The 13,506-nt window shown below is 39.2% G+C and overlaps 1 pseudogene; it reads right to left on the reverse strand.

Moving 5' to 3' along the window:
- The window catches only part of LOC132022359 (zinc finger CCHC-type and RNA-binding motif-containing protein 1-like), a 34,319-nt pseudogene extending 21,086 nt beyond the window's left edge, over nt 1-13,233 (reverse strand).
- Between the last annotated feature and the right edge of the window lie 273 nt (nt 13,234-13,506).

Here is a 13,506-nt window from a genome sequence, read left to right on the forward strand (position 1 = left end):
AATTTTGAAATTATTATGGAACCACAAAAGAGCCCAAATAGCCAAACCAACCTTAAGAAAGAATAGAGGTGGAAGTATCACATTTCCTCAATTCAAATTATATTATAAAGTATAGTAATCAAACAGTATGGTACTGGCATAGACACATAGACCAATAGGACGACAAAATAGAGAGCCCCAAAATAAACCAAAGCATATACAATCAACTAATTTTCAATATGGGCACTAAGAATACACAATGGGCCAATGATAATCTTTTCAGTAAATGGAATTGGGAAAACTGGACATCCATATACAGAAGAATGAAATTGGATCCATACCTTAAACCAAGTACACTAATCAACTCAAAATGGGTTAAAGACAAATATAACACCTGAAACTGTAAAACTCCTAGAAGAAAACATATGAAGAAAGCTCCTTGATACCGGTCTCCCAGTGATTTCTTAGATATCTTAGAGATACCAGAAGCTCAGGCAACAAAAAACAAGAAGCAAAAATAAAGTAGGACTACATGAAACTAAAAAGTTTCTGTACAGAAAAAGAAATGATCAACAAAATAAAAAAAGGCAATCTATGAATTGAGAGAAAATATTTGCAAACTATATACCTAATAATTAATGTCCAAAATATATAAGGAACTCATACAAGTCAATTGGGGGAAAAAACAAACCAAACAAACAACCTGATTTAAAAAAATTGGTGAAAGGATCTGAATAGACATTTTTCCAAAGTAGACATGCATATGACCAAGAGTTATAAAGCATTCCTGGGACACTTGGGTGGCTCAGTTGGTTACGCATCCTGCTCTTGGTTTTGGTTCAGGTCATGATCTCATCGGTTATGAGATGGAGCTCCTTGTGGAGCCCGGTGTCAGGCTCTCCTCACTCAGTGAGAGGTCTGCTTGAAGATTTTCTCCCTCTGCCCATCCTCCCAAATGCATGTGCCCTCTCTCAAATAAATAAATACATATTTAAGGAAAAAAAAAAAGCTTGCAGGGTGCCTGGATGGCTCATTCGGTGTTAATTGGGTGCCTTCAGCTCAGGTCATGGTCCCAGGGTCCTGGGATTGAGCCCCACTTTGGGTCCTTGCTCAGCAGGGAGCCCGCTTCTCAACCCTGCGTGCTGCTCCCCCTGCTTGCTTGCTCTCTCCCCCACCCCTCTGTGTCAAATAAATAAGATCTTTAAAAAAAAAAAAAAAAAAAAAAAGCTTGGTTTCCATCACTGATCATAAGAGAAATGTAAATCAGAGCCATAAGTTATCACTTTATACCTGTTAGGATGTCTATTATTTGAAAGATAGCAGGTGTTAGGAAGTGGAGAAAGGATAACTCTTGGACACTATGAGTGGGCATATAAATTGGTATGGCCACTATAGAAAACAGCATGGAAATTCCTCAAAAAACTAAAAATATAACTACAATATGATTCAGCAATTCCACTTTTAGGTATATATCCAAAAGAATTGAAATCAAGATCTCAAAGATATATCTGCACTCCTATGTTCATCAAGCATTATTCACTATAGCCAAGATAAGGAAATTACTTCTGTTGCTGACAAATAAAGAAAATATGGGATGGATATATATGTATATACACAACAGATTATTATTCATTTGCAACAACATGGATGAACCTGGAATGTGTTATGCCAGACACAGTGAAATAAGCCAGACACAGAAAGAAAGAAAGAAAACAAAACAAAACACTACATGATCTCACTTATATGTGGAATCTAAAAATTGGATGTCCATATGCAAAAAAGTTGAATTCATGAATTTCCTAAATTCATGCAAATAAATCTAGAAACAGACCTTACACTTTTATAAAAATTAACTCAAAATGGGTCATAGGACTAAATATAAAACACAATACTGTACAATTCCTAGGGAAAAAAATTAGAGACAATTTATGTGTGATCAGGTTTTAGATATGCCACTAAAAGCATAAATTTTACCTTGTTAGAATTAAAATTGTCTGCTCCACCAAAGACCACATCAAAAGAATGCAATGACAAGTATCATAGACCAGGAGAAAATATTTGCAAAACGCCTATCTGATAAAGGAATTGTATCCAAATTATACAAAGAACGCTTACAACTTAATAATAAGAAAATGACCCAGTTAAAAGATCTGAACACTCAGCTCACCAAAGAAATTATACAGATTGCAAATAAACATACGAAATGATCCTCAATATCATTGTCATCAGGAAATTGGATTCTGAATTTTGTTTTTCTTAATTGATTGAAATAATCATATTTTCTTTTTTAGTTCATTGTTGTGAATCACATGGATTGACTTTTGAATGTTGAATAAGCCTTGCACTCATGAACTAAACCTCACAAGGTCATGATGTATTATTATTCTTTTATGGATTGCTGAAATTTTCTTTCTTTTTTTTTTTTTGCTAATATTTTGTTGAATACTTCTGTGTAATACATTGGTTGACAGTTTTTTTATTTCTTGTATTATTTTTGTCTAGCTTTTTATATGGGGGTACTGCCTCATAAAATGAGTTGGAAAATGTTCCCTTCTCATGCATTTTTTGTGAAATTGTGGAAGACTCTACAAAATTTGTATTATTTTTTTCTGAAATATTTGGTATGCTTTATCAGTAGAGCCATTTGGTACCAGACTTCTCTTTTCTGGAAAGTTCTTAATGAAGAATTTTCGTTAATTGACACAGGGATATTCTAGCTATATAGTTTCTTCTTGAGTGAGTTTTTGTATTCATTTTTCAAGTAATTGGCCCATTTTATCTAAATGGTCAAATGTTTAGACATAGAATATTTTTTAGCATTTTCTCATTATTTTAGAATCCATTCTTTCCTTATCATCTGATGGTCTGTAAGTGATATTTCTTTTTTATTCGTGATATTGAAATTCAGTATCTTCTCTTTTGTTGCTGATATTGAAAATTGGTATCTTACCTTTTCTGTCTGACTTAGATTTGTCATTTCTGTTTCTTTTCAGCAAACCAGCTTTTGGTATTATTGACTTGTTTGTCTCTATTATTTTTCTCTGTTTTCAGTTTTGTTGATTTCTGTCCTTATGTTTATAATTTTCTATCTTTTGCTTGCTCTGTAATTTGTTCTTTTGTTTCTGGCTTCCTAAGGTGAAGCTTAGATGGTTGATTTGAGGCCTTTCTTCATACTCACATAAGCATTTAATGCTATAAATTATGCTCTAGGCACTGTTTTAGCTTCATCCTAAAAAAAAATTAGCTTCATCCCCACATTCACATTCAGTTCAAAATATTTTATATTTCCACACTTTTCAGAATTTTTTGGTTTTTTATTTCCTTATGATCAAAGAATATATTTTGTACAGTTTTTCTTTCTTTTAAATTTGTTATGGTTTTTTATATGGTCCACAATACAGTTGGCCTAGCTGTCTTTTTTTTTTTTTAATGTGCATTTAACAAGAATGTGTGTATTCAGCTGTTTTTAGGTGTAATGTTAATAAATTAGCAACTGTATCAAATCAGTTAATATTATTGTTCGGGTCTTCTGTATCTCTGCTAATTTTCTGTCTATTTGTTCTATTGATTGGAAGTGGAGTATGGAGTCTCCAACTATAATTGTGGACTTGACTGTTGCTCCTTCTTTTACTTCTATTTCTTCTATCTCTCTGTGAATTCATCATATTTTTCTGGTTCTTGTTTTTCCAGTAATTTTGGGGATTTTGCATTCTGAGACTCCAGGTGTCATTAAAATTAGTGGTGAATGTTGACTCTTTTTTTAAATTTTAGTAGGTTCAGATGATAAAGCCTTTCTTGCCTTCTGTGGGTGATGGTTCCAACATGAGTAAGATGTCACAGCTTTTGCTATGTTGCTTTAGATATGTTCTATGCGTGCAGCAGTTAGTCTGGGACTTGGTGTTTATTTATATTACAGTTCAATTCTCAAGACCTTTGCTGAGCTGGTTTGTGTCTACTATGCACATGCACAGCTTATGGAGGTAAGCCCATGACTTGTGTCAGTTCCTATACGGAGGAAGGATTTATCTTTTCCAGCTCTGTCTTTAAGATTTTTCCTACACATATTAGTGTTTAGGGAGGATTTTCCCTTCAAAGGTTTCACTATCTCAAGTTTAGGTCAAAGTTGGGAAAAAGTTTAGAAAATCACCCTGGTTATGGTCATTCTTCAAGCTTTGTTCCCTCTCCAATTTGTCTGCTATTGCAAACTTTTCAGAGTCCTCAACTACTTGCTTTTTAAAAATGATGTCTAGGGACACCTGGGTGGGTCAGTTGGTTAAACGGCTGCCTTTGGCTCAGGTCATGATTCCAGCGTCCTGGGATTGAGTCCCACACCTTGCTCAGCGGGGAGCCCACTTCTCCCTCTCCCTCTGCCTTCCACTCTGTCTGCCTGTGCTCACTCTCTCTGACAAATAAATAAATAAAATCTTTCAAAAAGATAAAAATAAAAATAAAAATGATGTCTAGAATCTTGAGTTGTAATCAGTTGGAGTGATAAGTATCATAGGCTTACTCCATTTTGGGCAGCACTAGAAGTGCCAACCTGGTTTTAATAAATTATAATAATACATGGGTACTCATTGAGGAATTCTTAACAGTCTGAGGATTATGTTTTGGTAAAATGCTTTGTTTGAAAATACATATGTAATAAGTATCAAGAAATACAGTTTCCAACATGGCACCTGAAATTCAATAACTGTCTTAGGAAAAGGCTTTAGAGGTAACTGCCATCTAGCAGGGGTTCAGTGAATGTATTTTTTATTACAAATAAATACTGATAATTAAAAGACACAATTTATAATATATTAATAAAAATGTTTACATAACAGAAACATCCCATTGAAGGGTTCCTTTAAGCAATAAATTAATCAAAAAACTTAAAAAATAGACTTTGATCTTCCCAGACACATATATGTTATGCAAAATCCATTTTACTTGAATTAAAGGAAATTTCACTTCAGTCATCAATCATGTCCCGGCAAATCTGCCCAATTATTGATCTTAGTTGTGAAAATCTTGAGACGATAATGCTTAATTGTTTGCTTTGCTTTGTAAATTGGCATCATCAGGTTCTTCTTACGGTGAAGAACTGTGAAGTCATCACACTTCTAAAATCCGATGTTCAGCCTTTCTGGTTTTATATCATCATACTTCAATAATGGGTCCTTCTCTCAGGGCAGAGTTGCATTTTCTCAGCTCACAGAATCTGATGAAGAAACCAGAATTACCAGTTTTCAGTGAGAACTATAGTTGTGTCTCTCTCTCTCTCAAACACACACACACACACACACACACACACACACAGTCTATTTCCACTGGCTTGAATGATCCATCCTGTTCTTATAAGCAGATCTATAAAGGAACCACCATAATCAGAAGGCATGCTGTTGAACAGGATATCAGAACTAGGAGAGTATATCGATATAACTATTTAATAGCAGTATAGTCCTATATACTCAGGCAAATTCTCATTCCACTACCTAATAACTGAGAGCTGGGCACATCATTTTAACATGTTGAGAGGGTAGGTTCTTGTTTTGAGTCAGTGGGAGATCAAATAAGTGAGGCATCAAGTATCTCATACTCCTAATCAAACAGTACAAATCCTACCAGGGCTACAATCAATTACCAGTATGCCCCTATATGAACCATCAGCTATCAGCCATTTCCCTCCAAACAGATAACAAATATGGTGGAGAATTTTTTTTTTAATTCTTCTTTATTTTGTCCAACCCTGGATGAGACAGAACTTAGAAAGAAATATGGGAGACATAAAAAGGAGCAACCCACCCCACCCACACATACATACACCCATACGTATAAACCATCATTAAAAATTTTGGCTTAGGGGCGCCTGGGTGGCTCAGTGGGTTAAGCCGCTGCCTTCGGCCCAGGTCATGATCCCAGGGTCCTGGGATCGAGCCCCGCATCGGGCTCTCTGCTCAGCTGGGAGTCTGCTTCCTTCTCTCTCTCTCTGCCTGCCTCTCTGCCTGCTTGTGATCTCTCTCTGTCAAACAAATAAAATCTTTAAAAAAAAATTTTTTTTTGGCTTATAGGGGCACCTGGGTGGCTCAGGTGGGTTAAAGCCTCTGCCTTCGGCTCAGGTCATGATCCCAGGGTCCTGGGATCGAGCCCTGCATCAGGCTCTCTGCTCAGCAGGGAGCCTGCTTCCTCCTCTCTCTGCCTCCCTCTCTGCTACTTGTGATCTCTGTCTGACAAATAAATAAATAAAAATATTTTTTAAAAAATTTTGGCTTATAGTAGAGGGAAGGAGAGACGGGTATAGATCCTATGAAGACATAGGAAAAGAAACAAGATCATGCAGAATTGTTGAAGACGAGATAAAAAGAAAACTTCAAGAGGAAGAGAGTAATCAACAGGGCATGTAATCAATCCACTACTCATGGTAAAGATTGCAGAGGGTATTGGCCATAAAAAGGCCTCTTGAACTTGAAGTCAGGTTTGAGAAAGCTCTTTGAGTAGAGTGCAATGGATAAAACATAGCTTTAGATGGTGAGAATAGGGAGGCTGGTCAAAGGCAAACTACTTATTTGGGGTGTCTGGTAGGAAAAATGGAAAAAGGAGGACTTAGAACATGAACTTTGAGAGGAAATTCTTACTTTTGTGGCACAAATTCCAAAGCTTATCATTAGGAGGAAGGGGGGTCTACAGATGTAAAGAAGTAGTGGTGCGATATAACAACTATTTATCAAGCACCTACTATGCGTCTGACATTGTTTTCAGTGCCAGAGATACAGCAGTGAAAGAAAGAGGCAAAGATCTCTGCTTCTTGTGATTTACATTCTAGTGAAAATATCCAGGAAATAAAAAAGTGGAATATGTAATTTTTTAGATGCTGATGTGTGCTGCAGAGGAGAAATATTCCCAAGTGATGCTCAACCTTTTGAGGAGGAAAAATGCCTCTCCCTCCAAGAAAAAAAAAGAAAATAAGTAAAAATGTCAGATGAACCTAGAGGGACACTCCTAAAAAGAAGTGGTTGAGGACAGTTGAGTCATTTTGCACAGGAAAGTGGCCTTTTATCTCTGCTTTTGCTTCATACTTCTCTTAGCATATATTTGTCAAGACTTTGTGGGGCTCCTACTTCACTACTAGACGTATGCAGGAATTAACACATGTTGGAGGACTAACTATTGGCCCCTTTATTATGAATGGTGATCTAATTCACAGTAACCAAAGTAGTGCCTTTTCCAAATACACATTCATTAGCTGTCATACGTCACCTGCACCTACCTATCAACTAGCACATTTTACTTCATTATGTCATTTTTTAGTGACAATCAGTGTAGCCTTAATTGTCACAAAAAGCCCTAATTTCAAGGAGGAAACCATGTTTCCATTGTGTTCGAGAACAAGTTTATGTATGTAATATGGTTTCTGTGAGTATAATTAAGTGTATTTGGGGTTAATTTCATGTCCACAACCCCCCTTTCCATATTTGTAGATGGTAAATTCCTTTCAACCATTGCTTGCAGAGTAATACCCAGGTTTTCACCATGGGTAGGGAACTCCGCATTTGTGGCCTCAAACATAATGGCACCTAGAATTTGAATAGCTCACCCGAAGCCACCCAACATATCGACGTCTTACTCATGGTCTTCGTAGGTTCGTTTTTTAGAGTAGTTGGCAATTTCAGAAACAATAAGGCAGCCCTGAAAAGGGTCTATGAAGGGTCCCTAAAAGGGGGGAGATTTTTAGAAACAAACAAACAAACAAACAAAACAGATTCATTCTGCCTAAACTACTTTCTGTCTCAGGAGCCAAATTCTACCATTCTTCTTTGGAGCTCCGTTTGTCTAAGATTGTAGTGTCATTTTCCAGCTTTCATCAGTGACAGGCAAATACTCACCAATGCCTTAATCCAATATTTACCTGATTCCCCATTTAATTCCATGAATTGCAATAGAGAGATGATGCAAACTATCTCTGCATTTGAATTCCTGCATGTAATGTGTGAACGAAGTCCCAAATTCACTACCACTCCCTAATTCTGCCCTCTGTTGTGGTTGCCTGAGACCCAGGAGCCCCACTGCACCAGTGACTTGAGACCTGGCCAAAGTTGCACTCTCAGTTACAGAATGTGGTTTTCCACCCCACTACGGGCAACCTCCAGCTTTAGTCCCCTTTGCTTCCAGCTCTTCCTTAGCACAGGACCCTGGCTGAACCTTCCTCTAACTGCCTGGTGCCTTCTTAAAACAATCTTTCCCAACTCCTCCTTGGCCTGAAATATTCCAAAACATCACTTCTGGGAATCCCAATCTGAGATTCTTCCTCACTTTTTCTAGAACCGTGAAGCTACCAGTACAATTCAGACAGCGCCAATTTTATCGACTTTCATTCCTTTAGATTTTTCTAGTTGGACTCATTTCATCCCCTCCTCCACACCAAGCTCCCTTCCCAAATCCATATTCACAGTCTCCTCAGTGGGAGGTAAAGGGCATTAAATCCTAAAGGTTTCTTCTAAATTTCTCCATTCCTCTTTGCCAACAGGAGGAAGCTATGTTTCTTCTGGGTTTGCTAGTAATGGGATTTTTTTTTCCCCTTTTCCTTAACACAGTTCTATAATTAATGCATGTTTCTTTGATTCTACATTTATATTTAACACATTTTAAAAGGTACAAAATGCGTTTTAAAGATGCTTCTTGTTCCCTTGTGATTATTCGAGTACAGAGGAGCCATGTAAGGATTATGAGAGGAACTCACAGCAAGGAGGAGTAAGCTATTGACAGAGACTCCCCAGAGTAGAAGCCATGTGAAAGGGAAGTTCATGAACTTGGAAACTCTTGCACCACCTGCTGGTAATTTAGGAAAGCAATTAAATGCCAGACGTGGACTGACACGGTGGCATTTGGGAACAACCACACTCCTTGGGTATCATATTATCATCAGAGTCTGAAGGGCTGACAGAAGCAGTGCCTGTGCTTAAACTTACGAAAAACTTAGTTTTGGCATCTCGTGCCCCTGGAAAACTGGCTCATTTTGAAAAGAACCCTTTCTCCTCTTTCCCTCAAGCCACTCCAGCCATACCTCAGCCTTGGGAAAGCTTCGGTTCTCTGGACGCCTCTCTTTTCACTCTACTCCAACATCACCTCTTTGGCAGGTCCCTAAGTGGGCTCTTTCTCTCCAGCTCTTGGAGCTCATTCCCAAAGAATAATGTCTACTTTGTTGCTGGTTGAAAGTTCCCTCAGACATTCACTATATGCAAAGAGACAGAGGCCAGGGTGACTTCTATGGCTTACAGATCATGGAATGGGAAGGCCTGAGGAGAGAAATGAAGAGAGCTAACTAGAGCAAGGGCTTTCCCCTTGCACCTAGGATGCCCTGAACTGCCTCCTTCAGCTGTCTCAATGAATACCCAGCAGTCACTACACTGATAAGGAAGCTACTCAAAGCTACTTGGCATGTGACATTTAATCATTGACCATGACTGACTGTTACTCGGTAACTCTGAGATTTAAAGAATCCAGGTGATTTCTACAGTCATGGTTTTCAGTCCTTACACTACATAAAAAAACATTTCCGGAGTTTGTTACATTCGTAGATTTCTGGGCCCTGTCCCGGAGATCCAGATTGAATAGGTCCAAGGAGGGCTCTAGAATCTGCATCTAACAAGGCCTCCTGGTGGCTCTGAGACTCAGACCACACTTCCAGAAACACTAAGAACAGTCAGGAGAGTAAAAGATCTCTCATTGTTTCCATTCCCAAAAATTGTTTCTCCAATTACATCCTCTGTCCTTTTATCCCATCCTCTTTATTGTAGCTGTTATACAAGAAAAGCAGGATTATTGTTAGAAAATTAGAAAACTAAAATTAAAATTGAATAACATAATCGAAACTCATACCCAGACAAATAACCCGTGTTAACCTGCTTACATTTTGTTGTGTATTCTTCCACAATTTTTGTACACACACACGCACACACTTTATAGGTTTATAGGTTATTGTATTCATTTATGAATATATCAGGAATGTCCTTGCATGTTGACAAACCCATAATACCTTCAACGTCATTTTAATGGCTATTCCATTAAACAGATGTATGGTTGTTTAGTCAGTGCCCTAGTGTTGAATATTTAGATTTTCCCCAATAGTTCTATCCTCATAAGCAAACCTGTGATCAACATTTCTATGCATATGCCTGCTTGTCCAGTTGTTTCCTTAGCACAGATTTCTTGTGGCAGAATTGTCAAGTCAAAGGTAATACATTTTAAGGCTTCTGATAAATTTACTATATGCAAAGTATTGCAGATATTGCTAAATGTCCCCTAAGAAATGTTTCCTGATTTACCCTCCCAGCAGCAGTTTATAAAAGGGAAGAAACACACCCTGGATATTATAATATTGAAAAAAAAAAACCTATTACCCATATGCTCTGATAAAAAAAAAATTATTTTCATTGTTTTAATGTGCAATTATTTGACTCAAAGAATGAATTTTTTAAACTATATATTTGCCAGTTCGCTTTATGAGCTGTTTATTCACATTCTTTGCCTACTATATTCTTGCAACACTTGTCTTTTTCTTACTAACCAGGAAGAACTGTTCATATATTTAAGTATATTAAATTTGTTGGCTACCCATTTGCAAATATATTCTCATATATTTCTCAAAACTTCATATTCATATTTTTAACTCCTTAGCTTTTTTGTTACACAGATACTATTGATATTTATGAGGTTAAATGTATGAATTTTTTTAGAAATTTGTAGAATTTCTGTCTTTAATTTCATGTAGAAAGACCTCTCCTTCAAAATTATATAAATATTCACTTATATGCTCTTTCAGTATTTTTATGGTTTATTTTTACATTTAGAGTTTTGATCCATCTGAAAATTTTGATATGGAAGATTAACTTTATTTTCTGTATTGTCAGTCTTTTGTTCTAGTAGCTATCAGTCCTCCTATTTTTTTGTGAGAGAAACATTCTGAGCAGCTCTTTGGGTTATATTCACATGAATGGTCTGAGAGAAACAAATCCTGTCTTTGGGGGGGTCCCTCCCTGTCCTGGCTCCACGGTAGGGCTTCCTCTGAAGTTGATTTTGAGACTTGCTAAGTGCTGTGTCTTCCACACTTGATCTTAGCCAAAAGGCCGAGAAGCGACAGTGCTGTGCCTTCCAGAGGAAGCCACCGACCTTCCCTTCCCATTCCTTCCCATCATCTGCAGGTATGAGGTTTCCATAGGCTGGCATATCTCCAGTAAACCTACCCGTAAAGGAGAAAATAATGTAAGCAACTCAGGATGGTTTGATTTCACTCCTGGTCTCCAGTTCCCTTCCCCTTGCTCCCAGCTTTTCCACACTCGCCGTTGCAACATGAGAGAGTGAAATGAGCGCAATGTGAGAGCAGAATTTTATTTTGACCCTGGCTTTGCCACGCATCTCTCTGAGTCGTCTGTAAAATGGGTAGTCATGTGTATGAGTCTGCTTGGGCTGCTGAAACAAAACAGCACAGACTGGACGCCTTAACAGAGATTTATCTTCTCATAGTTCGGGAGGCAGGAAGTCCATCAGAGTTGGCTTCAGAGGAGGCCTGTCTTTCTGGCTGGCAGACAGTCACCTTCTTGCTGTGTCATCACGTTATCTCCTTTGTGCACGTGTGTGGAGGGAAATCACTGGTGTCTCTTCCTCTTCTTATGAGGACACCAGTCCTGTTGGGTTGGAGCCTTAACCTTACGACCTCATTTACCCCCTTAAAGCACCTATCTCCAAATACAGTCACATTAGGTTAAGGCTTCTGCTTATGAATTTTAGGGGGGCAAAAATTCAGTCCATAATATTATGGATTTCTAGAGCTCATGCAGATGTAAACATTTTGAAAATAGTTTCAAATAAGTGTCAGAAGCTTCAGGAGATGGAGCCTAAGAATGCAAACTGCATTGCTACTGAAGTCAGCCAGTCTGTTGTTAGCATGTCAAATATGTCCAGGGCTGTGCTGGACGTCTCTGGGTGTTCAAAAGAATCATGCAGCACAGTCCCTAGCCTTCAATGGCATTGTCTCTCCATGTGGGGAGGTGATACTAACCTTTGCAATAATGCGAGAATAACACAAAACCCAGTATGGTGAAGGGCAAGGTGGGGCTTCAAATCATACACTTACACACTAGGCAATCAGGTAAGCGATGCATCTTAGGAGTTCAAATACTGAAGGTATGCTGAGCCCTTGGCTTGGCCCCTGGGACTTCCCCTATTCAGTGGCAGAGCAGAAAGTTGCATCACATTTCCCCTGAGAAAACTCTCTTGTTTGAGTGTTGGTCTGTTCTCAATGGAGGCAGGTATTCCTGGGTCTGAGCTGGTGAATCAAACCTTGGGTGATGTCCCCCAGGATCGGTTAGACACATTACCTTCTGGGAGACCCCCTAGGCAGACTACAGGAGTGGCTGGAATTTTGGTCCAGAGGAAGGGAGAAAGCAGCATCAGCATTTTCTTTTTTGAAGTTGTGGCTATTTTAGAAAACGGAGGCCCCCGGGGGCTGAGAGGACAGGTTCTGGCTGTCTGAACCACTGATTCTCACCAGGGCTCTCCCTTGTGCAGAGAAGGAAGAAGGTGGGTATTTATGGAGACCAGTGTCAGCCTCTTCAAAGACTGGAAGTAGTGTCAGTGTTCCAAAACCAGATAATCCCAAACACCAGACTGGTGAGATGCCAGGCAGCTCCAGCAGGAACGGGGGAGGAGGGCGGGGCCACGAGGTCTGCTGAGGCCACGCCCACCGTGGCTCTGGCCCTTTCCCTCCATGACAGTCCTGCCTTTTCTTGCCCCCCCACCCCCGGCCCCTTGCTTTGGAAAGGAGGTTGCTAGATACCCCGTCCTAAGCCCCACACGTGGAGCTACCTGAAGTGGTTTAACCCACTGCAAGCGTGGTACCAATCATTCAACAATTCCCACGGCTGCTTTTGTGAGAAGCCTCTCTCTTAAGCCTCTGGTTTAAGAATTTAGAGTAATCATGTAAAAATGATACCCCTGTGCTCCATGATCCGCTGAATCTCGCTAATGCCGGATCCCAGAAGAGGGCTTATTAATGGTGAGACGCAGTGCCTCTCTCTCGGCTCATGTTTCACACGGAGCTCTCTTATGGATTCAGCTGTAAACCTCACTGCCGATAAAGGGAGGATAATGAACCTCCCTGCTCCATGAGAATGAAATCGAAGGCTGATGGACTTCTTACCTGCTGTACCTCTTGGCCCTGGGGCCAGCGTCAGAGGTCTGCTTCCTGGCTTTGGGAAATAAAAGGGGCAAGGCCATTTCTTCACACCCCTCAGGCTTTTCTCTGCTGTGGTGAAAGGGGCTGCATTAAAAGATCCATATTTGGAACCTGAGAGATGTTATCATTTTTCAAGTGTTTCCATCTAATTGTTGCGTCAGTCTCTGGTGCCAACAGGGTGAAGGGCTCCTCGTTTTTTGTGCAATTTCCATGAAAATAAATAGGGTTTTGGAATTTCTGGATCCCATGAACCAGATCATTCTGCAGTATATTGGGGCTCAGGACTTTTCCTGTTTTGTTCTCATGGTGACCAC

The sequence above is a fragment of the Mustela nigripes genome, chromosome 7 (genome assembly GCF_022355385.1).
Source record: "Mustela nigripes isolate SB6536 chromosome 7, MUSNIG.SB6536, whole genome shotgun sequence".
Taxonomy (NCBI): Eukaryota; Metazoa; Chordata; class Mammalia; order Carnivora; family Mustelidae; genus Mustela; species Mustela nigripes.